Here is a 26,482-nt window from a genome sequence, read left to right as displayed (position 1 = left end):
CATATCACTACACAATTTGAAACACCTTCTTTGAGCTCTACAATCAATACAAGTTTTTCATGACTTACAATTTTGAGGGTAGACATCAAATAGTGTAGCACTCTGCCCTTGACCATCTTGTTTGCCCCCACCCTTATCCCTTTCCCTGTTCTCTTAGGAGCAATATAACTCCCTAGATTGTTCACTAAGTCTGTGTAGAACAAAGTTCCCGGGAAAGATTCCAGGCACCAACTGCCATCAAGGCCTCCGAGTAAAGGAACCATGAGCAGCTGAAAGTGGAATATGGGGAAGGGGGCAGCTGGCTTCTCAAATTCTCCTGTATTTACCAATTATTTATTAAGTGCCCATATCTGTGATTTAATTTAGATAAAGACATACAGAATAGATACGATCTCCATTGCTATGAAGATGACATACTGGTAGAGGGGGACATTCAAATTAACAAATTAGATGATTTCTGATTGTGGTGTTGTGAAAGTAACTTGGTGAGATGGACAGTGACCAATTAAGATGTAGTGGTCAGCCTGGCCAGATCACAGAGGTGACGTTTCAGCTGAGAGTTTAGGAGGTAGAGGAATTGAGCATGTGGTAAGCCTGAGACCAGTGTTATAAACTGAAAATACTGTAAGGTATATACTGCAAGGGTAGCAATAAGTTCTGTGTGTTCTAGGAAAAAAGTGATAAAGGAAAACAAAGACAGGTAGTAGCCCCAATAAAGAATTTTTTTCCCCAAGTCCAACAGAAATCGATTGGAGATTTCTGAGATATGTAAGGGACAATATCAAATTATCAAAGCATTATACATATTCAGTTTGTATTTTATAAATGAAAAATTGTCATTAAAAATGCCCACCTGCCAAGCACTTGAACATTTCTGAAGTATTAGCCACATATTTGGTAACGAGGTTTCAAGATGGTATCATGTCACAGAGTTCTTGGCCTTCTGCCATTTCATTGACTCCTGCTCCACCCCAACTGCTAAGAGCTACAGCATCATATTACTTGGCTGTGGCTCTTAGCACCCAACACTCCCTCTGGTTTTTCTCTTGTCCCACATCAAACATTAAGTCTTCTGTTTGACAACTACAGAGTTACAACGCCCACTGCCCCACTCCAAGCATTTATCACAAGATTCAAGTAAATGGTTAAGGAAATTCTGGTAAAGAATTCTGGCAGCAACGATTAATATAAAAATAAATATTAACTGTTTAAAGCAACAATACTATTAATGTGTTGTTGAATCTACCACATATAATGTATTTACAAGATAAATATTTACTTGATTAACCAAAAGAAGAAAAGAGAAAGAACAACAAAAAAATCCAGATGTGATTTTTAAGGAATTTTTATTTATGGTTAGCATAAAATTTATATCAGTGATTGCATTAATGTAAATAGTTGTAAAAATCAAATTGAAAGGTAAATACTGTCAGATTAAACAAAAATCAACTACATCTTTAAACAAGATAGAACGTCTGAAAAACGTGAATGTAAAAGAATGAAAAAAAATGAATGGAATGGAAAAAAAAAATAGAAAACTTATCGTAAGAAAAGCTAGCTTTGCAATGTTAATATCAGAGAACTGAGCTGTAAGGCAAAAGAAGAGCACTCCATAGTAATAAACAAGGAAACTCAACAGGGAGAACATAGCAATCCAGAATTTAAATGCAATCAATAAGACACACTCCAAATACATGAAGTTGACAGAACTTAATGGAGAAATAAGCACATTCAAAAAAATAATCCAAGGGCCAAACAAAAGTCAGAAGGAAATTTAAAAATCATTTCAAACTGAATGGCAATTCAATTTGATACTAAATACCAAAACTTGTGATGCAATACCAAAACAATGCACATAATGGGAAAATTTTTAAAGGCTTAAAAATCAATGTTTAAAGCTTAGAATTTTTTTGAACTTATTTATTTATTTTTTTTTTTTTGTTAGAACTTTACAGTTATACATAGAAGTTAGGTTCATCCCAGCAAACACACTGGCATGGAATTCGATTTCAATTCATAATACCCACCCTATCCTTTCCTCTTTCCCTCCCCTCCTCCCTCCCCTCTCTGATTCTCCTTCCTCTACTCTACTAGACAGACTTCTTTTCATTCATCTATTAATTTATATTTGATTAGTTCTTTCTACCTAAGGGTAAAGGTGAGGGTCCCTGTGGTATATTCACATGTGCACATAACATGATTTTAAAAGATTTTATTCTACATCGCCTCCCCTTGCCCATCATCCCTCTGCTTCTGGAGCTCCCTCTTCTACATTTCTGATCTTTCCTTTATCTTTATGATATCCTTTCCTTCCTTCTCTCTTTCCTTTATTTTACTCTAGTTTCCACTTACGAGAGAAAGCATTTGATCTTTGAATTTCTGAGTTTGGCTTATTTCATTTAGCATGATAGTCTCCATTTCCATCTATTTACGAACAAATGTCATAATTTCATTCTTCTTTATGGCTGAGTCGAGGTCCTTGGGTCCTTGTTGTTGGTTTGGGACTTTCATCTCCTCACTTCTTTGGGTTGGAGGAATGTCAGGGCTCAGGTGGAGTAGATTTGTGTGTAAAGTGAGATTCAATGTTGCTTAGCTGTGAGTATTTTTTACCTGCAGGATCTGTCCATTGTGATTTTGAAGTGTCCCAATCTCTTCCAGCCCCTCTCAGAGGGAGGGGGAAACCAGGAGGGGTACTAAGGTCAGCAACAGATATACAGCTTTAAGTAAAATTGATGTCTGTAATACTATTTGCCACCTATATAGAAATGGTGAGATCAGCATTTACCAACAGTTCCAACAATAAAAAAACAAACAGTGAACTAGATCAAGAATTAGGCAGCAGGTGTCCACGATGTTGTCTAGTATATTAATGATCAACTCAACTTGAATGAGTGGAAATTACATAGTCTAACTGTTCAATACTTTTGTATTAAAGTATAGCTGAAGATTAAGTGTTATATTAATTTATGTCTGGAGAAGGGAAGCTGTCTTTTGGTTGGGTTTAGTTTAGCAACAACAATTGCAAATAATTCACGATATTAAGGTAAATACCCAGTTCCTATTATGACATCTTCAACATTAATTACCATCAAAAAACAGGAATAGTGGGTCCAGCAATTGTCAACAGTAAAAACAATAACCATGAAATGGATCTGGAAAACAGCAGGTGTCAACTATATCATCCACAGCAGTAATGATTGTATCAGCGTTAATAATGGGGGCAGGGGTTATGTAAGCCAATTAGTTCTGAAAGATGGTGAAAATACAGTTAATTAAGGGAAAAGAAAATGTGTTAGAGTGTTAGAAAAGCCTCTCCAATTTCAAAAAGTGAACAGAGAAAATGCAGAGAAGATATGGCAGGTAATGTTTATACGGAGGGAGGAGAAAAGTGGAAGAAGCAAAGTATTGGAAGAGGGGGAGAGAGAACAAATGAATTTGGTCATTAGCAGGAGTAGATAAATAAACAAATAAAAATAATACAGTACCAAACCAAAATATACAGTCCAAAAAACCCAATACCTCCAAAGACAAAGCGAAGAAAAAATAACTACATTTTTAAAAGCTAAAAAAAGAGAGAGGAAAGCAAAAATAAGTGTATGTATATATGTCCCCGAACTTGACACAACAAGAATTCTCTCTTTTCTCTTTCCCTCTTCTACTTCTCACCCTCTTCCCCTCTCTCTCTCACACACACATGTGCACACGCACAGACACACACACACACACACACACACACACACACACATACACATACACACACGCCAGAGAAAATTAAAATAAAGACATCTTAATGACAAAAGAAGGAATTGTTTCCACTGAGGTGATCAAAATAGTTGACCAGATTGGTTGGTCACTGTCTATGTCCAACAGTCTTTCTTTCCAATTCTTTTTGAGTTATGTACTGATAGAGCAAGGGGTGGGAGGTTGTTAACCCCTTTTAATTTTTTGTGTTGCTCTCTGAACTGCCAATTGAAGTGGCCTAAGATTGAAGCTTTTTAAGATTCAACTTCCTTACTCCCCAGTATGAGGGGGATGGGCTAGGAAGTACTGTCAGTGGGCATTTTGTTCTTTCAGACCAGTTTGGTGCACTCCCAGGGTACAGCTTCTGTACTGTGAGGGGAGTTCCAGCAGGTGGGGCTTATGTCTAATCAGGCCTCAGGGTTCTGTTGGGTGGTATCTGATTTGGAGAGATTAGAGGAACCCACCCCTAGGGTTTTGCAGTAGCAGATCTCTAATTCAAGTCTGGTTCCCAGGAGCCTCCCAAGAATTCCAATCATGGGCTGGGGAGGCCAAACCTCCACTCACTCCAGCCCAGGAGCACAGCCTTAGTCCCTGAGTGTCTTCACCCCTACCCACTCAGATGCCTGGCCCACTTCGACTGGCTATGTGAGCTGCCAGACACATGGAGAAGTGAGTCAGGTTCCCATTCTGACTCAAATCCCCCTGGGTAGAGTTCACTCTGTGCCTGTTTTACTCACTTTCCACCAGGCACACTATAGGCATACAGTAGGTACTGCTGGAATATTGTGGCAGTGTTCATTCTGATATCCCAGCTCCCACAGCTGTGGTGGTGCAATTGCCCCAGCATGGCTCCCCCTCAGCTCTCCAGGGCCAATTGAGATACAGAGTGCACTTTTCAAATACCAGTGCACAATGCACCCTCTGGGTCAGCTAAGATTGGGCAGGTCTTTGGATCTCAGGTTTTTCTGTACCAAACCTGTGTTCTTCCTCCCTCCATCTGTGATGAATCTATGCCACAATTGTGCCACTTTGGGCACCAATGTTTTCTTTCTTCTTTGTTTACTATACCCAAATTTCTGAGTCCCTAACCCACTTTGAACATTTGACATTGAATTTTAATGAAATCCTTCGTTCACCCACCTCACTGAAAAGCTGTACATCTCCTGCTCTGGTCCTGAGCCACAGTGTGCCTTGGAATGCAGCTTTCTCTACTCTGCTATATTCCATCTCCTAAGCTTTCATTTTAAGAGGCAAAGAAAGGATAAAGAACCCAAAGTTAGTAAATAATAATAACAATAATAATTGTGTTTTGACAAAGCAAAACTAAAAAGACAATTCAGAAAAGTCAATCAAAGTAAAAGAAGTTTTAAGGATATTGACCAAATTGATAAAACCCAAATGATACTGATCAAGAAAAGGTCTATCACTACAGTTCCTAAAGAATTAAGAGGATAATGCAATACATATATTCCACAAAATGTTCTTAGACAGAATACATAAAGAATTCCTACAAATCGGTAAGAAAAAGAAACAAAGCAACCCAAATTTTACAAAGCAAAAAACTTAACAGGCAGTTCTCATAAGAAAATATAAAAATGTCAACAAACAAGTGGATTAGTCACTATGAAAATATAATTAAAGCTACCATAAGGTACTACCACACATCCCTAGGGATGACTAAAATTAAAAGAATTAATTAACAAAACTAAGTTTTGATGAAGACAAGAATAATTAAAACTCACAGATACTACCAGTGGGAGTACAAATTGATACTTTAGAAAACTATTTATCAATGCCTACTGTTATGGTTTGGATATGAGTTGTCCCCCAAAAGCTCACCTGTGAGACAATGCAAGAAGGTTTTGAGGAGAAATGATTGGGTTGTAAAAGTCTTAACCGTATCAGTGATTCAATCCTCTGATAGGGGATTAACTGATCCGTATGGGTGTGGCTGGAGGAGGTGGGAATTAAGGCATGGCTTTGGTATATATATTTGTATCTGGAGAGTGGAGTCTCTCTCTGCTTCCTGATGACCGTGATGTGAGCTGCTTCCCTCTGTCACCCTCTCCTGCCATAATGTTCAGCCTCACCTTGAGCCCTGAGGAATGGAGCATTCTATGGATTAAGATGTCTGAAACTGTAAGCCCTCAAATAAACCTTTCCTCTGCTATAGTTGTTCTGGTCAGATCCTTTGGCCACAGCAGCAAAAAATCTGACTAAAACATCTACTACGACAAACACAATTGTCTCTGACCACTCAATTCCAATTCTGTGTATGTAGCCCTCCAAAATGTGTGCTTTTGTCCAACAAATGCATCTTAAAGAATTTTTGTAACAGCTCTATCATAAAACCCCCAAAATAGAAATAGCCAAATATCTAAAAGTAGGATGGATGAATCTATACCCAAGCTCAGTAAATCTTACAGATAATACTAGCCAAAAAAGCTAGACAGAGTAGGTTCACACTGTGTAAGTTTATTCCTATGAAATTCAAAATTGTAATACTAACCCATAGTGTCAGAGATGGGATACACTAATCTAGAGTATATTGGCTAGTAGAAGGCTAGAAATTTCCCACATCTTGATCTGAGAAATCATCTCATAATTGTGTATATATGTAAGTTTACTGAGCACTATACCTAAGATTCATGTACTTCATTGTATGTGAATTATGCCTCAGGGTATTAGGATTCTCTAAAGGAACAGAACCAATAGAAGGTATGATTATAAAAGGGAATTTAGGGGCTGGGGATATAGCTCAGTTGGTAGAGTGTTTGCCTTGCATGCACAAGGTCCTGGGTTCAATCCCTAACACCACAAAAAAAAAAAAAGGGAATTTATCAGATTGGCTTATACGTCCAGAGGCTGAAAGTCCACAATGGCCGTCTGCAGGCTGGAGAGCTAGAAGAACCATCAGCTGCGCAGTCCAAGAGGCTGAAGTCTCAAAAAATAAGGTACAATGATGCTACCCCAGTATGAGATCAAGACTTCTAGAAATTTCCTGGAAAATCTCTGGTAGAGTTCACTTTGGAAGAGTGAAGGAATAAGACTCTGATGTCCTCAGGCAATCGCAGCAGCAATCAAGAACCTATTCAAGTACAATTGAGTTTGTATCTGTTGCTTATTCCTTGTTCTCCCAACTTTTATTCCATCCAACCCACCAGACATTAAGGGAGGTTCTCCACTTCAGTTTGCTACCTCACATGCCAATCATTCCTAGACAAACCTTCACTGACATGCCCAGAAGCCTCTTAATCTTTGGCACCTCTTAATCCAATCGAGTTGACAATTCAAATTAACCATTAAGTTAAAAGGTACAACAGTTTAATAACAAATTATCCTTTAAAAACAACAGTCACATAATAATATAAATAATGATGGCATACCTATTTCTACTCTGCAAGCCCATAAGCCCCCCATAACAAAATTACAGCTGATTCATAATTACACTCTTACTTCTTGGCACCAGCAGGTGTCCAATGTGTGATCTATTGAATTTACTGAATTACAACAATGAGGGGACATAAATGGGCATGCTTCCCCATTTAAAGTGCTCTCTCTAACTCACTGGATGGTGCATTCCTGATGGGAAATCTCTAGAAATCCATTGTTTCTGCTGTGTTGGGTCAGTCGTTCCAGCTACCACATGGCAATAGTCAAGCTTCTGAAAGTACCAACCTCAAATCTGCCAATACTTGGGAATGCTGAGATTGAAAAGAATGCCCAATAATGCCAGGTGGCCTCAGGGAGGGTTTGGAGAATGCAAAATATAAATAGAATTCAAAACAGGTTGGCAATAGTGTACATAAAAATGAACGGACTTTAGGAGCTTAAAAATGAGGGAACTCTCTGAAGATAAAACCTGTCATGTATGTAAGAAGTAAATTAAAAATAAATAAATAAATTTTAAAAATTAAAAAATTAAATTTTAATAAATAAATAAAACCTATCTGTAAAGGATGACCCAGCCTATCAATGTTCACCAATCAGTACTAAAAGAGTTTGAGAAAATGCACAAAATCATTAAGTTATACTAGAAACCTCAAACTGCAAACACATAGTATCAGCTTGGCTCATAGGGGTGAGCCACCTTATCAGAGAAAAATAAATCAATTCTTGGTAACTTGGCTGGAGCTGATAACATTATCTACTCCCTTGAACCTTATCTGAAGAAAGAATGTGTAAGCATAGGTGGGCATGCCATCTATAAAAGCTACCCCATAAGGAGCAAATATGCCAGCATTTACCTTGTCCTCTCTTTGACTTGGGATCAGAAAGCAGAAGTATCATGGTTAATAGAAAGGAATACACTGTTGAGGGACAAGTGACATTTTCTGTATTATTCTTGCCTACTTTCAATTGATTTGGAGTTGAACCACCTCTCTTTGTTCTGTTCCCTTACTTTGAAATGTCCTGAGAAATGTACAGAGACACCTCATTTAATTTCTCACGTGGAGCCACCTATCTGGAGAGAATGTGACTATGGACATCATGGCTGATAAGGATTATTAACTAACAATTGTTGATTGTTCTGATCAGCTAGGTACTGTGCTATATAATTCAGGATAGACTAAAAAGGGCGTTTCAGAAAACCTAAATCTCAGTGGCTTAACACAGCAAAAGCTTAACATTTTTTTCCTCACTATGGTTGAGTGTGGTCTTTGGTGGGAACAGGCAGGGAGACTCTAGTTTCATCAGAAACCTAGACCTTTCTTATCATTTGCACCACCAGCCCCCCAGGTCCATGCAAAGCTCTTTAAACAATTGGCAGAGAGAGAAAGAGAGTAAGTACGTCAGAGAGCTACTGGGCCAGTGTGAAATTAAAACACTTCCTTGCAGTCACATTCCAATAAAATAAAAATTCCAATTTTATTTATTTATTTATTTTTTAAAATTAATTTATTTATTTTTAATTTATTTCTTGCATACATGACAGGTTTTATCTTCAGAGAGTTCCCTCATTTTTAAGCTCCTAAAGTCCGAATGAGAAATATTTCCTGAATGATTTGAAAGGAGAGCCTAGAAATTGTCATGCCCTAATCATCGTTGCACTAAGTGCCTTACACTAGTTATATCATATAATCCCAGTCACATTTCTTAAAGGTGGGGTACACTCAGAGTATTCTAATTTATAAGAAAGTAAACTAAAGCTCAGCTGGGATAAGTATCTTTCTTAAAACAGGTAAAAAATTACATCTGAGCCAAAGCAACATTATAACATATCTAGACTATGTTGAGATTGCATTTATTGTGACAAATTAATGAATTGGCATTTAGTTTGATAAGTTTTAGGGCATTTACAAGACCATGAGTTTGAACTTGTAAGTAGAAGACTGTGTCCTGGAACACAGCAATCTATCAAGGCATTTCCTCCTTTAAAACTATGATGAATGGCCAACTACACCCTCTAGATGACAGCACATCCCACCTGAACAAATTGAAACGAATAAGGACACTCATCAACAGCAAATGCACACATATTACCAAGCTAGACATTATTCTCAGTGTCTTACATGAATTGGATCTTTTAGTCTCTACTAACAACTCTATGAAATAGGTACTATATGAAGATATTGCAATGGAGAGAGGTTAAAAAAAAAAAACTTTCCCAAGACCACATAGCTAGAAAGGACCAGAAGCAGCTTTTCATCCAAGGCAGCTTTATTTGTAGAATCCATGGTTTGTGCCACAATGTTAAAAGAAAACTACAACCAAGATGGTACCCACACTGCTAGTATTCTGTTTTCATACCCAATAATCCACGAACTCACTCACTTAGAAAGAAAACTCAACGTAACTCAGTTATTACCTCCTTTTTCCCAGGAGGACAGGCCACTTCTTCACACTAAAGAGGTATACAGGAAATATTTATGAAACTAGAATTATTTGAATTTTCTTATATTGAATTAAATGGCAACATTTTTCCTTTAGTCTAATCCATAAAATAGAAGTAGTTCAGCATTTTATATAAATTATCTCATTTATTCCTCATAAAACCCTACCAAGGATGTCATTTTGCTTCTATTTAACAGATCATAACACCATGTTTTAACATAAAAGAAATAAAGTCTGATGATATCTGACATAGATATAAACCTCCAGGTAACACTTTCCTAATGACTTCTGAACATCTTTCCAAATGACAAGAAATCCTACTCTGGCATTCCAAGAATATAGACTGTTGAAAATTCAGGACTTTGCTTTCACAATTCTATCTTCCTTACTTCCAGGGAAGTCATTTCCGTGAAGCATTGGTGTGAACAACAGTCACAAGTGGGAAGAGCAATGGGACAAGGAGGAGGAGGAACTAAATGCTCCTGTAATTTTAGAAAGACAGAAAAAAAATCTTAGACTTCTAGGTTCTATTTCTGGCTCTGCCTCTGTTTTCAAGCCAGCAGCCATCTCTCCACTTTTCTCTTCATTAATTACAAAAGGTAGAGAAGAATATAGACAGGATATAAAACACTTTGTCCTGCTTGGATGAAAGATCCCCTGTTATAGCCGGCACAAACCCAGAATTGATCATGTTACAAAATCCACCTTGTGTCATAATACATCGGTTTCAAATTCTGCAGGAATACTTTTACTCTGAATTCATTAGTTCAGAGGAGGAAAAATTGAATTTTTCAGTGAGACCGCCAGAGATAGATGCAGCACATTGAAAACAATGTTGGTTTTGAACAAAGCTAGCCCTAAAATAATTCCTAACAGTGGTGAAAATTGTGGTCTATCCTATCTTCTTTCTTCCTCATTAAATGTCCCATTCTCCTAAATCCCGGTTTTTATATATTATGTCCTCAGTCTATGACTACATAGGTCACTCAACTCAGGAGCATTTCATATTAAAGGGGAAGAAATTCTAAGGAAAGAAAGACGGTCCAGCACAGTGGCCCATTAGCTATCCCTCCCCTTTGATATCCACAGGAACAATTTCCTGTTCAGAAAAGATGGTGAAGGTAGATCAGAGCTAAAGAAAGCTGAGGTCCCCCTCATGATTATGAATACTTTTTACTGGTACACAGCAGTTGTTGAACTTAGTGTTTTCCCACCAATATCACTAGCAATAACCATCCTAAATTGCCTTGATTATGGTTGCTTTGAACCTGAGCTCCGGAATTTCATGAAACACACTGAGAGACTCCACTGCAGAAAGTGTGATTGTAGTGCTGGGACTCTTCAGCCTTGGTTCAGAGATAGACCATTCCTTGGTCCAGGGATAGACTATAGGCCGCTGAGATGACATAGTTTTAGATCTATACTGAGCATCTCCTTTCTCTAACATAAACAAATAGTCCAGAGTACTGAGTAACACCCGGTTAATTCTTTGTCATCAATGAACAAATCTCTGTGATACCAAACAACATCCATCAGCAGAAGAAAGACAGCTCTTTACCACGGTCTCCATCATATGTTGTCCCATATTTCTTTCAAACATGACTAATTTCTTCTAATAAAAATGGATCTTCCAACTTCCACCAGGCTCTCCTACCTCTGTTCCAGGTCACAGAATAAATAAGTGAATCTGGGTTCAGGTACTCTGATATTCTCCTTTCTTCCCCAATGCTCTTGTCCTTCATGGATGGAGGCATCAATCTCTTTTAAAAAGAAACCCTGTTAATATGAAGCAAATGGCCTCATAGAAGTGGGTGGCTGAAGCTGTTCTCTCCACCATTCCATCAATATACTCAGACATCTAGAATTTTCTTTGGTTCCCTTGAGACTTTCCTCCCTCATTCTAAACACAAAAAGTACTCATGCCAGGCTCATATAGCTCAGTGTCACAGTGTCTGCTCAATGCTGTTCCATTTAATTTCCAAAGAGTTATCATAAAATAACAATTTTTTAAAAATACCCAAGACTGAGACCCCTTTTTGAGTACTTGACTGTATTTTCTCTTCTTCTTTCTTCAACATGCAACAGTTCCCCATTTCCCAAACACATGTATGTGACTCTCGTAACACCTAAATTTATTATTGAGAAACTGACTAGAGCACAGCTTCAATTCATATCTCTTAATAATTTTCCTGGTGGCTTTCAGTATCAGGCAGAAAAAAAAAATCTACATTTTCACTCACATTTGACGCTGACCCAGTCAACTGATCATTCAGCAAGAATAAAAATGTTGTTCTTGGTTTAAAACATAAACAATGTGTCACACATCCTTGTGTTTTGGTGAATTCATCATTAGAGGGAAGAGTGAGACCTCAGTGGAGCTTAAGCCCTTTGTCTTATAAAGTATCTTAAAAATTCTTGGACAAAATTAGCTGCATAACATCAAGTTCACACTGGTTCTATCGTCTCATTATTTCTAGGTCCTCATTAAAAGCATGGTAGCAGTTACTCCAGTTTCAAAGTGTCGCCTCACACTCTCACACACAAAACCTTGGTTAGAAAATAAAAAGCTCTACTCTTAGTCAGACACACATGAAGAGGTAAGTCACTTTAGTTCATTATTTGTAAATAATGCAACAAGCCCTTAAATTTTTTTGTAAGCTGAAAGCAGTCTTGAAAATGTACGTGAACTCCACACATCTATGTCTAGAATCATGGGTGCCTATTGTCTCTCCTTGGATAACTTAAGGAGAAACAGGTATTTAAACACACACTTAGGGATTGGTTAGAGAATTACAGATTGTAATGATCATGGACTAACTTTAGTGATTCAGAGCAGTAGAGGAGACACACAAACACCAGCAAAGGCAGGGAGAACTTCTAAGAACTTCTAACTTCTAAGGGTATAAGTAGAATCTCATCACCTTCAGATCCTATTTTTTTTTTCATTTAACAAAAATTATTGAGTATTTAAAATGTGTGAAATTCTTCATAGATCTGAAAGCCACAAAAAAAAAAAAAAAGATTTGGAGTCAGATATGGTGGCCAGCACACCTGTAATCCTAGAGACTCAGAGGCAGGAGGATCTCAATTTCAAGGCCAACCTCAGCAACTTCGGGAGGCCCTGAGCAACTTAACAAGACCCTGTCTCAAAATAAAAAATATAAAGGGCTGGAGATGTGTTTCAGTGGTTAGGTACCTCTAGATTCAATTGCCAGTACCAAAAAAAAAAAAAAAAAAAAACGATGGGGCTTTTCCTCCAAAGCTGAAAAACTATTGGGAGGCATTAATTCTTAAAGAATCTAACAATCTAAAATTATAAGAGATATTAAAAAATGAATATACAAAATATAATGTAAAATCACTATAATAGATTAAAGGAGAATTTTATTAGGATGTTCCCCATAGGTGCTAATAAATCTTGTGAAAGCATTCAAACTCCTGGTCATAGGGGAGAGTTTATTATGTTTTTTTCCTCAGGATCTGAGGAAATTCTAGTCCCTTCCAATAAGGAGTCTCATGAGAATTAGTGTTTAGTCTATTTGTCCCACCAGCTACAGGATTCCTGTCTCCCTGGGACCCAAGCAACAGCCAGGCTAATTTACTGACAGCCAGTGATTGAGGCCTTTCAATGTGTCCTCTTGCTCTTTTGATGAGGACAAGGAAGAAAGTGTGCTTCTTTCCCCTCTATATCCGGTCTCCTAAAGCCCACTCTCACACCATATAATGTTCTCTCTCTATGTCTCTCTTTCTCTTCTCTACCTCTCTCTCCTTTTCTCCTTCTCTCTCTCTCTCTCTCTCTCTCTCTCTCTCTCTCTCTGGCTCTCTCACTCTCTTGCTCTCGCTCTATCTTGTACTAGTAACTGAGTATGAGACTCAGTCCCCAGTTTCCAGGTGGGTAAGAAGTTCCAACAAAGTCACCAGGGGCCCAGATCACGGGTGGTGATGGATTCTTGTGCAGCAACATGAAGTGGACACTTCATGGTGGGTAATTCTTAGGTTTCTTCTCTACAGTTGAGGACCCAGAGAAGAGGAGGAAAGAAACTTAGCTTCTTCATCTTCAGCCTACCATAGTGGCTTCCCTGGTCTTCTCTTTTGAGCTTTTCTGAACACTCTGATTCTCTTGTCACCATTTACACTGGGATTTAACTACTGCCAACATCATCTACTCACTCACTCACTCACCTATTCATTCAACAGATATTTGAGCACTTACTTTGTGTCCATTCTGTAAAATGTCCTTAGATATTCAGCAGTCTACAGAACAACAACAACAACAAAAAAGGTCTCTGCTATTGTGAACCTAATAGCCTATTCTGGGCAATAGATCATAAAAAGTTACATGGATAATTTATAACTATGCTTTTGATACATGCTGTGGAAAAAAAATGGGTGAGATAGACATTTTAACCTGAGGAATTAGGGAAAGCTTCCTTTGGAAAAGTCACATTTAAGATGAGATATTAATTACACAGAATGGGAATAGGGAAAATAAAACCTTGATAAAACCTTGAATTCAGAAAGAAATTAAATGAGAGAGAAGCAAGAGGTGAACTGGAGAGCTACATCACAGAGGGTCATTTGGGTCTTCTTAACTGGATCCTAAATTTTTAAAAAAAATCACCAAAGAATTTGAAGCAGGAGAGGGACATGATCAATTCTGTGTTCTTGAAATTTCACTCAGGTTATCACATAATAAATGAATTGCAGAAGGACTGCTGAAATGTCAGTCCAAGACCTCTGGTTGGTCTACTCTGACAGCATTAGATGGAGAAAAGAAGATGGAGTCAAGATACATTTTGAGACAGAAGCAACAACCTGGTTGCAGAGATGCAGAGGATAAGAGAAAGGGACTGACAAAGATGGTGTCCAAATTTCTGGCTGGAACAACTGCATGAATGGAAGTGCCCTTTTGAGAGATGAGCAACTATGCAGAAGGAGCATATCTGGAGCCCAGAGGAGGGTCAGGAATTCCCTTCTGGGCATACTGAGTTTTAAGAGCTATATGCAGAAGCTACTAGCAGTCACTTGGATATTCAAGTCTGCAGCACACACACACACAAAGATAACTGAGATGAAGATATAAATTTGGAATTTGTCAACTTATTCATGGTATTTAAAGCCCACTGAGAGGGAAGATCCCCAAGGGAGAATGAAAAGTGAGAAGAAAATGAGGGAATAAGATCTGGTTACTGCTAGAATTAACCACTGTTAACTGTCACCGGGGAGGGTTTGTCTTTGGATCCATAAAGAATAAGGGACAGATTTACTTTCAATTAAAATGATGGTGTTAAGATGCCAGGGAGGTTTTCTGTGACTCTTCCAAGCCATCTCAGGACCTTGCAGCTCCTCCCTTCTGCCAGTCTGAAATCCATCTGCAAAAGTATAGCACTATGGTGATATAAGAATCCTGATTATGTAAAGTGGGGGCATATGTCTGGGGTGTGTGCTATTTACTTCTTGGTACTAGGATTTCTCCCCAAAAGTGTCATCTGCAAATTTTTAGTGTTGATGTTCTACTAGCCCTGTTATCCTAGTGAAATCACCACCACGTATTGAGCCAGAAGGTAGCTATCAAATCCTACCATTCAGACACTTAATGGAAATCCAGTGAGTAGATCACAAAAGAAAGAACCAAGTACCAATAAGTATTCTTCCCACATTAGGGTTGATACTTAGGCAACAGCCTACATCTTTATTTCTTAGTTTGTGAAGTTTTCTGAAATTTTTCAGAAATTTGTTATGGTTAAATTTCTGAAAATTTTCAGAAAACTTCACAAACTAAGAGGACTTTGAAATTTTATTTTTTCCCACAGTGCTTTGAAAACATTATCGTGTCAGCTAAATTAGGGTGTAATTATGGAAAATACTTCATGGCACAGAATTAGTATTTACCTAAAAATACCTAGTCAGTTCATTCAAGGTAACAGTATAATCATCCACTTCCCATATACTTATTTATTTATTTATTCCTTCCTTCCTTCATTCATTTATTATGGAACTAGCAATTTAACTCAGGGGTACTCTGAGCTATGTCTGAGCTATGTCCCAATGCTTTTTTTTTTTTTTTTTTAATTCTATTTTGAGATAGGGCTCTCTAAACTTCCCAGACTGGCCTTAAACTTGGGATCCTCCTGTCTTAGCCTTATAAGTCATTGTGATTAATGCAGGATCCATGTTCAGCTTTTTCTTTCTGAAAAACTTCATAAAACTTCACAAACTAAGAGGACTTTGAAATTTTATTTTTTTCCCACAATGCTTTTTCTTTTGAATGTCCCAAATGAGCAGCAATTTGAAGGAAAAAAAAAAAAAAAAACACCCAAATTTCTGCTGTTCCTGGTGGATAGCACTAAGGTGTGCTCTATACCAGTGGTTCTAAAACTTTATTATGTGTAAGAATTACCTATCCTCACAGATTGATATTTAGCAGAGCAGAACCTAGCCCATGAACCCACATCTCTAACATGGCCTCAGGCGATGTTGTTCCTTCAGTCTTTTGTTATTGTTGTTAAAGGTACTGGGGATTGAACTCAGGAGCACTGTATCACTGAACTTCATCTTCATCTCCAGAACTTTCTATTCTTTATTTTGAGTCAGGAATGAGAGGAATTGGGTTTCAGTTGCTGATGGTGGTAAATTGGCAATATTCAGTAACTCACTTTTCACCTCTTTCCCTCCCCCTGGGCCGTCCCTCTTCCTCTATCAGTGATCTCCCTAACAAACCACATACATACACTCAAACCCAAGGCTCAGTGACTGCTTCCTGAATTAATCCAAACCAAGGCAAAGGCAGAGTCAGGACAAATAAGCAGAAGGGAAAACAGAGCCCTCTCCCCAGGATGCTGCTACAGGGCCCTGCCTGATTCTGGGCTCCTGAAACATTTTGCTGGGTCCCAGATTCAGTCTCAGGCCCAGAGCATGAACTAAGCCTTGGGTGCATGCCAGCTATTTGGCTGCCTAAATGCCCAAGTCCAAAATCTTGAAATAGCGTAGGCTCCCCATTGTCCGTTGACCTTCCTCATTTATTCCATCATCACTCATTGCCACTTCAGCCCACTCCTTTCAAGAATGTTTCCTCATCCATGATGTTTGGGTCCAGTTTAGACCCTCATCATCTTTCCCTTGAAACACAAGAGGCAAGTGACTGGTCTCTCTGATCTCTTTGTCCTTAGTCTGGAATCTTAAAAAAAAAAAAAAAAGAATCTTGCATAGTGAGTTTTAGAGATGAAAATATGGCCAATCCCCTAAGCCTTCTACCAGTTCCTCAGATACAGTCCAAGCTCAAAACAGGCTTCTGTGATGAGCTCCCTGCTGGCTTCTCCAGCCTTGCCTCTCCTTCCTCACAGTATGTGCCCCTTACACTTAAGCCATTGCATTTCCTTAGGCAGGTGCTCTTTGACTTCCATGCTGCCTCCCACATGCTTGGAATTCATTTATGTGACAACCATCATGGAATCCAAAGGTGAGCCAGACACCATATTAGAATCTAGAATGTAGTCGTATAGCTATGAACAAAAGTGATAAGAATCCTGCCCTCATGGAGCTTACTTTCTAGCAGGATAATGTAGGCAACAAACAAAATCAGTAAGTAGAATGTCCAATGGTGACATGTGCCTAGGAGAAAAATAAAGCAAGAAAAGGGATAGTGTGTGAAGAAGCAAGAAGTTTAATTTTAAAGAGGTTATAGAAGGAGGACCTTGATGGGAAAGAAGAGACTATTTGAGCAAACTCCTGCTGAGAGAGGCAGTGAGTCTTGCAGATATCTATAGAAAGGTGTTCCCACCCATGGAGCAAAACTGAAAGCTCTCCTCATCCCACATCTCTGCCCAGCTTGGCTTCCACAGTTCACCCTTCAGGACTCCTATTGGATCTCCCGCTACCTGATTCTTTTCTACTCCCATTGCTCATTTACAATTAAGGATACCATCTCGAAGCTGTCAGACCTTCCAGTCATACTTGTATGATAGCATTTAAAATATTGATGATAATAAAGTGCAGTAAACATGTATAAAGTCCTTACTGGATACCAAGTCCTTAGCTGATTGTTAACATGGATGATCTCCTTTAATTTCTTACCACCATCAGAAAAAGATGTGCATTTTTATCCTCTAGTTTTGTAAAAGAAGAAATTGATAAACACATTAAATAACTTGTGTAGGATCACCATTAATTCCAATTTTCACTCTGTTGGACAACAGGAACTATGTGGTTCTCTAATTTATATGCTCCATGAAGGTCTGACTCTAAGCAAGGGTTTTAAGCTCAACGCTTCAAATAGACCTTAATTAATTCACATAATAAAATGGAACTACTCTCTGCATGCATCTCATCAAATCAGGCAGAAATGGCTATATGAATTTACACACATTTGGTGACACATTAGTTGATACACATTAGTTTATCACACATTTGTGATGGTCTGACTTAAAAGTGGAATTCATTTGGTGAGACTCTTGGGTCATGTGACAAAGACTGGTATCTTTTAGAGAAGCTGCAATGGAAATTCAACACAAAGCTGATTTGGCTGACAATTGGGAGAGACCTAGTCTATGTATTAAGGCTCCACAGAGTGAGTGAAACAACAGTGGTTTCGATTATGAGTTCCAAATAGAAAGTCTTTTGCATGGATGTTCTGAATCACATGTGTCAATGTATGATCAAGCTGCTTCTCACATGAACAACTTCACTTTAACCTCCAGGTGAATAGCAAGTCTCCAGGTGAATAGCTCCAAGGAGTTATTTATATAACAATGGTCAACAGTTCTCCCAAGCAACCAAGAAGCTCCAGGGAAGCCTATGTCTAATGTCTCTTAAAGTTCTGCTAAATATCCTTATGATCACTTGGTTCCCAAATTGCACTACCTATCTTGCTAGCCGCATATTTCTCCAGTGAAGGTGTTTTGTCCCTCAGGGATCATTGGCAATATTTGGGTGAGAATGGGGATGAGGTGCTACTGGAATCCAGTGGGTAGAGGCCACTGATGCTGCTAAATAGTCTACAATGCAGAAGACAACCCCACATAATTTTAGAATTATCCAGTCTAAAATGTCAACAGTGCCTTGATCTTGTCGGGTTGCCTGTATACATCCTAGTATCTTTTTTATGTGATGGTGATGGGGGGTACCAGGGATTGAACGCAGGGGCACTTAATCACTGAGCCACATCCCCATCCCTTTTTTGTATTTTATTTAGAGATAGGGTCTCACTGAGTTCCCTTGGGCCTCAGTAAGTTGCCGAGGCTGGCTTTAAACTTGCGATACTCCTGTCTCGGCCTCCCAAGTCACTGGGATAACTGTCGTGAACCACTGAGCCTGGCCCCTAATATTTTTTTTTCCATCCAATAATATGGTGTCGAGCATAAGCACTGTCCTTGATGTTAGTTATTAAGGAGCATCCTTGTCGCATTACATTAATTTTTCTAATGTTATCTTGGGATGAATCATTGGAGCAAAATGATCCTCAGGTTGCTCCTGTAGCCTGCCCTGCCCCACATGCCCTATCCACAGGGTGAACCCTTATTCCTCTTAAAAGCTCAAAAGTGTCACTTCCAATATGAAGTCTCCTCTTACACTTCATAGAAAGAAATAATCCCCCTTTCCTTTGTACCCTAATTGAATCCCACTTATAACTCTGGGATAGGAACCACATAACTTCATTGCCATTATTGATTACCTGTTTGTCTCCTTCATAACCTTCCCATTACCTCCTCTTTAGAGCTCAGAGACCAAGTCTTTCAGTTTCCTAAGCCCCTACCACAGCACCTGGCCCTTAGTAGGTATATAATGAATGTGTTTGAAATGAATACATTTGTAGGGGGAAATCTGGTTCCAGCATTTGTTCTATATTCAGCTACTCTAATTTTTACTGTAAAAGTCATTTTTTTCTTCAGTTTCCAAATAGGATAGAAGCCAAGCAAACCACAATGACCACCCCTTTGCCCACACTACTAACATTTCAGGTTCAAGAGACATTCGACCAGTGCCCTCAAAGCAACTATATGAACTCCTAATACTGGTGGGAAAGGATGGTAAAAATAGGCTGCTTAAAAATCAAGCACTTTTGCCCAGAAAAACAGCCGCTGGCACCTTCCTGTGAGTAACAGAAGTTTCTATTTTAAAAGAAAAGCAGTCAAATAAGAAGTAACTTTATCACAATGCTGCTTTCCCAGATTTCTTGGCCATAGCAACATATCAGCCTGTATCTGTCTGTTGGCGGTCCAAGACAGACCCGGCTCCAGCGATGATTCATAGCAGACTTGTGAGGAATGAGACTTTCACACGAACTCACCCCTTTAAAAAGAAAAACGCAGCCAGTAACAGGCCCAGCTCTGCCAATCACGCCTGCAGCCCTCAACTGCTCTCCCTGGCACATAACAAGGTGAGCGATGGGTGTTGCCAAAGGCACAGCCTTTCCATGGTCCCCCACCATGCATCTCCATCTTTCTGCTCTCCAATCACCCAGGATGTACATTTCCTCTCTTGGTTCAGATGTTCAAGTCTCCCAAAAGGTCCATGGACTCAGTGGAGAATCTGGGTTCATGAATCTAATCATTTTTTTTTTTCATTATCCTTAAACTTTCCTTGGTTTTGAATGATCTGTGTAGGTTTTGGATGACCTTCAATTTATCAACTTAAAAAATACGTCCGCTTACATCATTCTGACTTCCAGGTATTAAATAGTCGAGATTTCTAAGTTTGTTTATCTTTTCATTCAGTCAAAGTCTCTTCCTCCATCTGCGCTGATAGGCTTTGAGAAACAATCCTGACCATTAGGAGTAAAATAGCACCCAGTTCATCTGAAGGAAACAGAAGGGATGAGTGTGCTTCGTGGGCCTGAACTGAGTAGATTATCATTCTTGGGCAAAATGTGAGCTTCAAGTTTTCCTGAAGTCAAGCCAGAAAAAAAGGAACAGATTGCAAGTGCATGCAAGTCCCTACTAAAGAATTTGAATATTGACAAGCCAGCAGGGAGGCAGCCTTTGGCATCATTTCTGAGAGAGCTTTATGGGCAGCAGGAGCACACTCCTGTCCCCACAGAGTGGGTAGTCCCACTGCCAGTGTGGAGTCCCATGCAACATGTGAATCCAGTCCAGTTGACACAATCAAAGGCTCAGAGCCAAGAGAGATGGCCTTGAATCCCAAGTCACAACCTCCCAGGCATGATGAACAGCATGCTAGTTAGGTCCATAACACCTGAACTTTTGACAGTGGACCCATATTGGAATTTCTAAGACTCAGATAATTCCTTAATGCAATGATGTTCAAACAGCCAAGTTGCTATTATCAATATCTGTGTTTATTCAGCATTCCTCATAGATGCTGTATTTGCTCAATCCTCTAAATAACTTAGGAAGAATATTGATTAAGAAAATTTGGGTGCTGGGCATTGCTCTGTACTCTCAACATACCTCATAACAATGTATTAAGCCCTCTTAGTGACCCCATCAAGCAGGTCTATGGTCTTAATTTTGCTGTGAGAAAGTTGAGTTGGATATCTAATAGTGTCATCAGCACACAAGTGCTGACTGGGGTGATTCCAATATGAACTTGGGCAAAGATCTGTCTCTCAGTCTCTGCTTTTGTTTTTTAATAACAACGTTATTGAGGTGTGACTCATAACATAAAATTCACCTTTATAAAGTGTGCAATTCTCCCAGCAACTCCAGAGTCTAAGGTTGAAGGATCACAAGTTTCAGGCCAACCAGGCAATTTAGCTAGGGTCTGTCTCATAATAACATAAAAATGGCTAGGGTGTGCTAACATGTTCGAGGTCCTGGGTTCAACCCCCAGTGCAGCAAAAATAAATAAATAAATAAATAGAGGACAATTCAAAAATTTCTTAGCATATTCACAGAGTTGTACAACCATCATCACAATCAATTTTAGAACATTTTCATCACCCCAGAAAGAAACCCTATCTCCATTAGCAGTCACTCCCAAACCTTCCACCATTCCCAGGCCTAGGTAACCACTACTTCCACTCCTAGGCAATTTATTTTCTGTTTCTATAGATTTTCCTTTTCTGGACATTTTATATAATATATAATGTATAATATGTAATATGTGGTCTTTTATGGCTGGCTTCTTTCACAGCAAAATGTTTCAAGGTTCCCCCATGTTATGGTATATATTAGTATTTAATTTTTTATTGTCAAATCATCACAATCTTAACCACTACACTGTGTTACTCTCTGAGGTTGATGTTATTATTATCATTTTTTACATGAGAAAACTAAGGTTCATCAAAATAAAATAAATCACCCAAGGTCACACAGACAGCCAAGACAAATCTAGCATAGCATCAAAACCATACTCTCAAATTCCTGCTACATGAGCTCCAAAGCATGTCTTTCCTTAGAGAAGTTAAGTACACCAGGAAAACTACCTCATGGGTCCTAGTAACTTTCATCTTACTTCTAGGAAAAGCAACAAAGAAATGGTTGAGAGCGTGGACTTGAGAATGAAGCTCAGAATTGAGCCATAGGACTTTAGACAAAGCACTTAATGTTTATATAGACCAGTGTTTCTTCATTTATAAAAGACATATAACTGCATCTACATCTTAGAAATGGGAGACACTGCCTGTAGACTGTCACCCAGCCAGGCACACCGTGAGGGCTGTACCAATGATAGTGTTCTATGGGCAATATGTGCCAAGTGGGTCTGGACAGAGAAGAAGGTTCAGCTGGAGAAAGAAGAAAAGAAAAGAGTAGGCCACATAATGTTGACTCTGAATGCTCATTTGTTTTTATGCTTCTGTCTCTAGGAGAAATCAGCAGCATGGAACATTTGCAAGCATAACTTGATCTGAACAGACATCTGGAGAGGACCCCAAGGGAGAGCTGCTCCACTCCTCCCTCCCTTCAGTCCACCCTTGGATGGCCCACTCATTGCCTATGCAATTCCTCCCCTAAGTCACTTGATGCCAAAGAATTAAAAAACTTTTTTTTTGTGCGAGTAGAAACTGCACTGCATTCCCTGGGAAGCCTAAAGTGACTCAAAGAGTAACCTCAATACAAGCATGCCAATTACATATTCAACCAAATTTATTTCTGCATTCCCCTTCATGCAATTAGAGAAGATAAGTATTAGGTTCAGGATTCACAGTAGGTTCCTGCATTTTGAAATGAAATCATTTATAATTAATTGAAAATTGTCTTTCTCAAAAGTAATACAAGCCTATTTTTAAGATCTTATGGGCAGGCTCTGTATTAATTTGGAAACTACAGATATAAAACAGGGGATATGGGAAAGACAACAATTAAAACATGCTCTTTTTAAAAGAGGAGAGAAAGGGGGAGGTTAATTAACATTACAAGCTATAAAAGAGCAAGTTATTTCAATCACCTAGTGGATTTTTTCTTTTGCAAATAAAGCCCTTTATTCATTTATTCAGGTAATGTGCACCTATAGGTAAAATACAATAGTTCAGCTCTTGATTTCAGAAAATTAATTCCTTGTCAATACATTTTTTAAAGTTGTTCATGTAGAGGGAACAGAGGGAGGTGAGTAGATCTGATGACATTTTTAGATAGTTCAGCTCATACTCAAGAAAGCGGGACATATTAGATGTAAATCATTGATCCACCCAGGCATGGACTCCTTGCACATTAATCTAAAACATTTATATTTTGGAAAGTGGAGGGTGAAGGAAACAGCACATTAACAAAGGCTGCTTGGCACCATCCAGGGCTATTTAAAGATCAGGCATGCATTGATTCAAAGAATAATTCATAAGCACCTATTACAATAAAGCCTAGAATCCAGTAGTTTGGGAGTTTGTTCTGTTCTCACAGAATTCTAATTGTAGTATACCTTGCTTTTGTGACCAAAACAAGCCACGCATGCCAGCAGTCATGACTTGTGTCATTTTCTACCTTCTCCCCTCCATTGGTCTGCGCTTGGCTGTAGCACTGACTTTGGTCTATGGAACATCAGCATGTATGATATTAAAGAGATTTGTCTTAAAATGCTTGCTCTGGGGACACACACTCTCTTGAGGCCTGGGAACCACACTGTGAGAAGCCCAAATTAACGAAGTGAAAAACTTAGGCCAACACTGAGGGCCCCAGCTGCACTCTTCACAAACACCCAGTCTCAATTCACCAGCCATCATGGCAGAGAGAATCAACTTAGAAAAAGATCCTGCAGCCACCATTGAGCCTCCCCCAGTGAACCATGCTGGCCAGTGCAACACAAAGCAGAGATGAGTTGATTTTGCTGAGTCCTGTCAAAGGTGCAGAATAACATAGATAAATAAATGGTATTGTTTTTGCTATCATTTTGGGTGGTTTGGTCATGACTTTAGATAACCGAAAACAGTATTCTGAGAATAGAATCAAGTACAGCTATGAAGTGAAATCTGCTTTTCTAGTCTAGTAGCTACTTTACTGAACCATCAGGAGGAAGAGAGTCTACCTCCAACCTATGCTAAGAGTTTGAGAAGACTGGCTCATGCCCTGATACCCTAACAATGTCATCCTTTAATAGTAACAACATGAGCATCATTCATTCAGCTATTTCTAAGTGCCTGCCCTTTCTCCTGTGCCAAGGAATACACACACACACACACACACACACACAGAGAGAGAGAGAGAGAGAGAGAGAGAGAGAGAGAGAGACATATTATCATTCTTCCATGTAACAGTCAATAATTAAAGAAATACTTCTATATAACAATGAAGAAGACCAGATTTAGAGATCTTATGTCAGTTACCCCAGATGTTCCAGTTATTGTTAACAGTAGTAGAGGTATGGATTGCAGTCAGTCCTCTACCACCAAAGCTGGGGTCCACCCAGGACACACCGTCTCTGCATGAGGAAGGCATTGCTGGTCCACTTCTAAAGCCTGGGCCTTGCGTGTCTTTACCAGCAGAGATAGTGGGGGCTTCTACTAACCTCACCATACCTTCTAGCCATTATCCTACCAAGCTTGTGTGTATGTGTGTGTGTGTGTGTGTGTATGCGCGCGCTACACACACATATATAAGAAGGAAAGCAAAAGGAACCCCATCTCTTCAATACCCATGCCACACAGGGATTCTCTGCCCTGGTTTATATCCAGCCACTGACCACTAGAGAGCTTGAATCACCGATAGGAAAATGCCCACTCCATCTGTCCAGTCACAGCCAGACCTTTTTCTGTTCTCTTGGAGATGCCAATACAGAAGATGATGGGAAAAAAAAGAAGAAGTGTTGCTACTGGTTGAGTGTTGGGTCCCAGGTGGCAGTACTGGTTCTTATTGAACTAGAGTAGTTCACATGGCACGTCAAGAACGTGCCATGTGTTGGCATCAAAGCCTTTTATATCTCCTTTCCTCTTTCCCCACTAGACTCCCACCCACACACTCTTGGCTGTCTGACTGGTGCCTCAGAAGGAAGGGAATGAAGTCCAAGAAAAAGTAACCAAAGGGAAAAGGAGCCCAGGGTGGAACTGGTCTTATTAGTCCACCATTTCACAATGGCTTTTCAAGGTAGAAAAGCTTTGAGCAGCCGAAGCACCATGCCTATTGAAATGTGCTATGGCATTTAAATGTTAATAATAATAGTTACAGAGGGACTAAAGAGGGAATGACAGAAGACAAGATAAATGGGGATGGATCTCATGAGGAAGAAGACTGGAGCTCTGCCTAGCAATTACTATCTGCTCCTAACCCCCCTCTTCCACACAGCCCTTCTCCCACTGATAATGGCCATTCATTTGTAAGTCCATCTACCCTGCTAGATAGTAAGCCCTTTGACTAAAGGCATCCTATCTCAGGTACATTTGCAACGCTGTTTTATGCTATGCTGACATGTGCATTCTTTTAGTGATTCAGAATGAGTGACCCATTTTCTTCATTTCTATGATTCTCTTAGTGGCTAAATTTGGCCCAACATCCAGACTTGTTGTTCTACCCATTCAGATTCTGTGGCCATAAATCATGATATGACAAGAGGGCACTTAGAAAGTCCTATTTGGCCATGACACAAAATCCAAACCCTTGAATTCTACCGTACTGCAAACTCCCTTCTCAAAAAATCCCCAAAGATATATGTAGAGAAGAACCACGAAACACATACATTTAGTGCATGAGAATTTAGCTCCAACATCCGTCTCCGTCTCTAGTCCCCATTGCGCAAAGCTGGAGGATGCGAAGGGCTGTGTCCAGGCTGTAGGAAGGCCTAGCTGGACCTCTCTCCTCTTCATGCACAGCCAAGGTGAGGTACAATGAGTCCATGGAGAAACACACCAAACCAAGGAAACCGAGACATGGCATTTGCTATTTTCCTGGGATAGTGATCAAGTGCAGGACATTCCTTGGGCATGGTGACTTTTTCTACACTTGTACAAGGTAAGGACAAGACAAAGAAAGAAAATCTCTAGAGCAGCTAAAGGACTCTTGAGAAACTGCCACCCCAGGGAACCCAGGGCTTATCCCTTTTCTTGTTAGCAAAGATCTTCAAACATCTGGCATTGTGGCCCCATAAATGGCCTTGACTTTAATTCCTTGTCAGCATTTATTTTTGGCAATAAAATTGGGGGCTGCACATAGAAAAGGAGCTTCCCCCAGAAGCCATGGGTACTGATGATGTATTTGTCCTGAGACCTTTAATTCACTTTGATCTGTGGCACCTGGGCTCTAAGGTTTCTCATTTTTCTGCCACTCCCCCCATCTGTCTTTATTTTGATGCCTGGTGTACATGCCCCATCTCTTGGCCATGAATTTTCTGGGTCTGGTCTTAGATAAAGAGAATGGCACTATTCAAATCTGTTCTGGAATCTTTGCCTGTGATCTCCCTTTCTTCTCGTGTCTTACTTGCTGGAAGGTAGATATCAATCTATCAATTAATATATATCTATGTAATCAAGACTCTACAAGTCCCTTTGCCTTTCACTGATAAATATGATGTTTAGATACAGAACACA

The sequence above is a fragment of the Marmota flaviventris genome, chromosome 15, assembly GCF_047511675.1.
Source record: "Marmota flaviventris isolate mMarFla1 chromosome 15, mMarFla1.hap1, whole genome shotgun sequence".
NCBI classification, from domain to species: Eukaryota; Metazoa; Chordata; class Mammalia; order Rodentia; family Sciuridae; genus Marmota; species Marmota flaviventris.
This window is presented reverse-complemented; position numbering follows the sequence as displayed.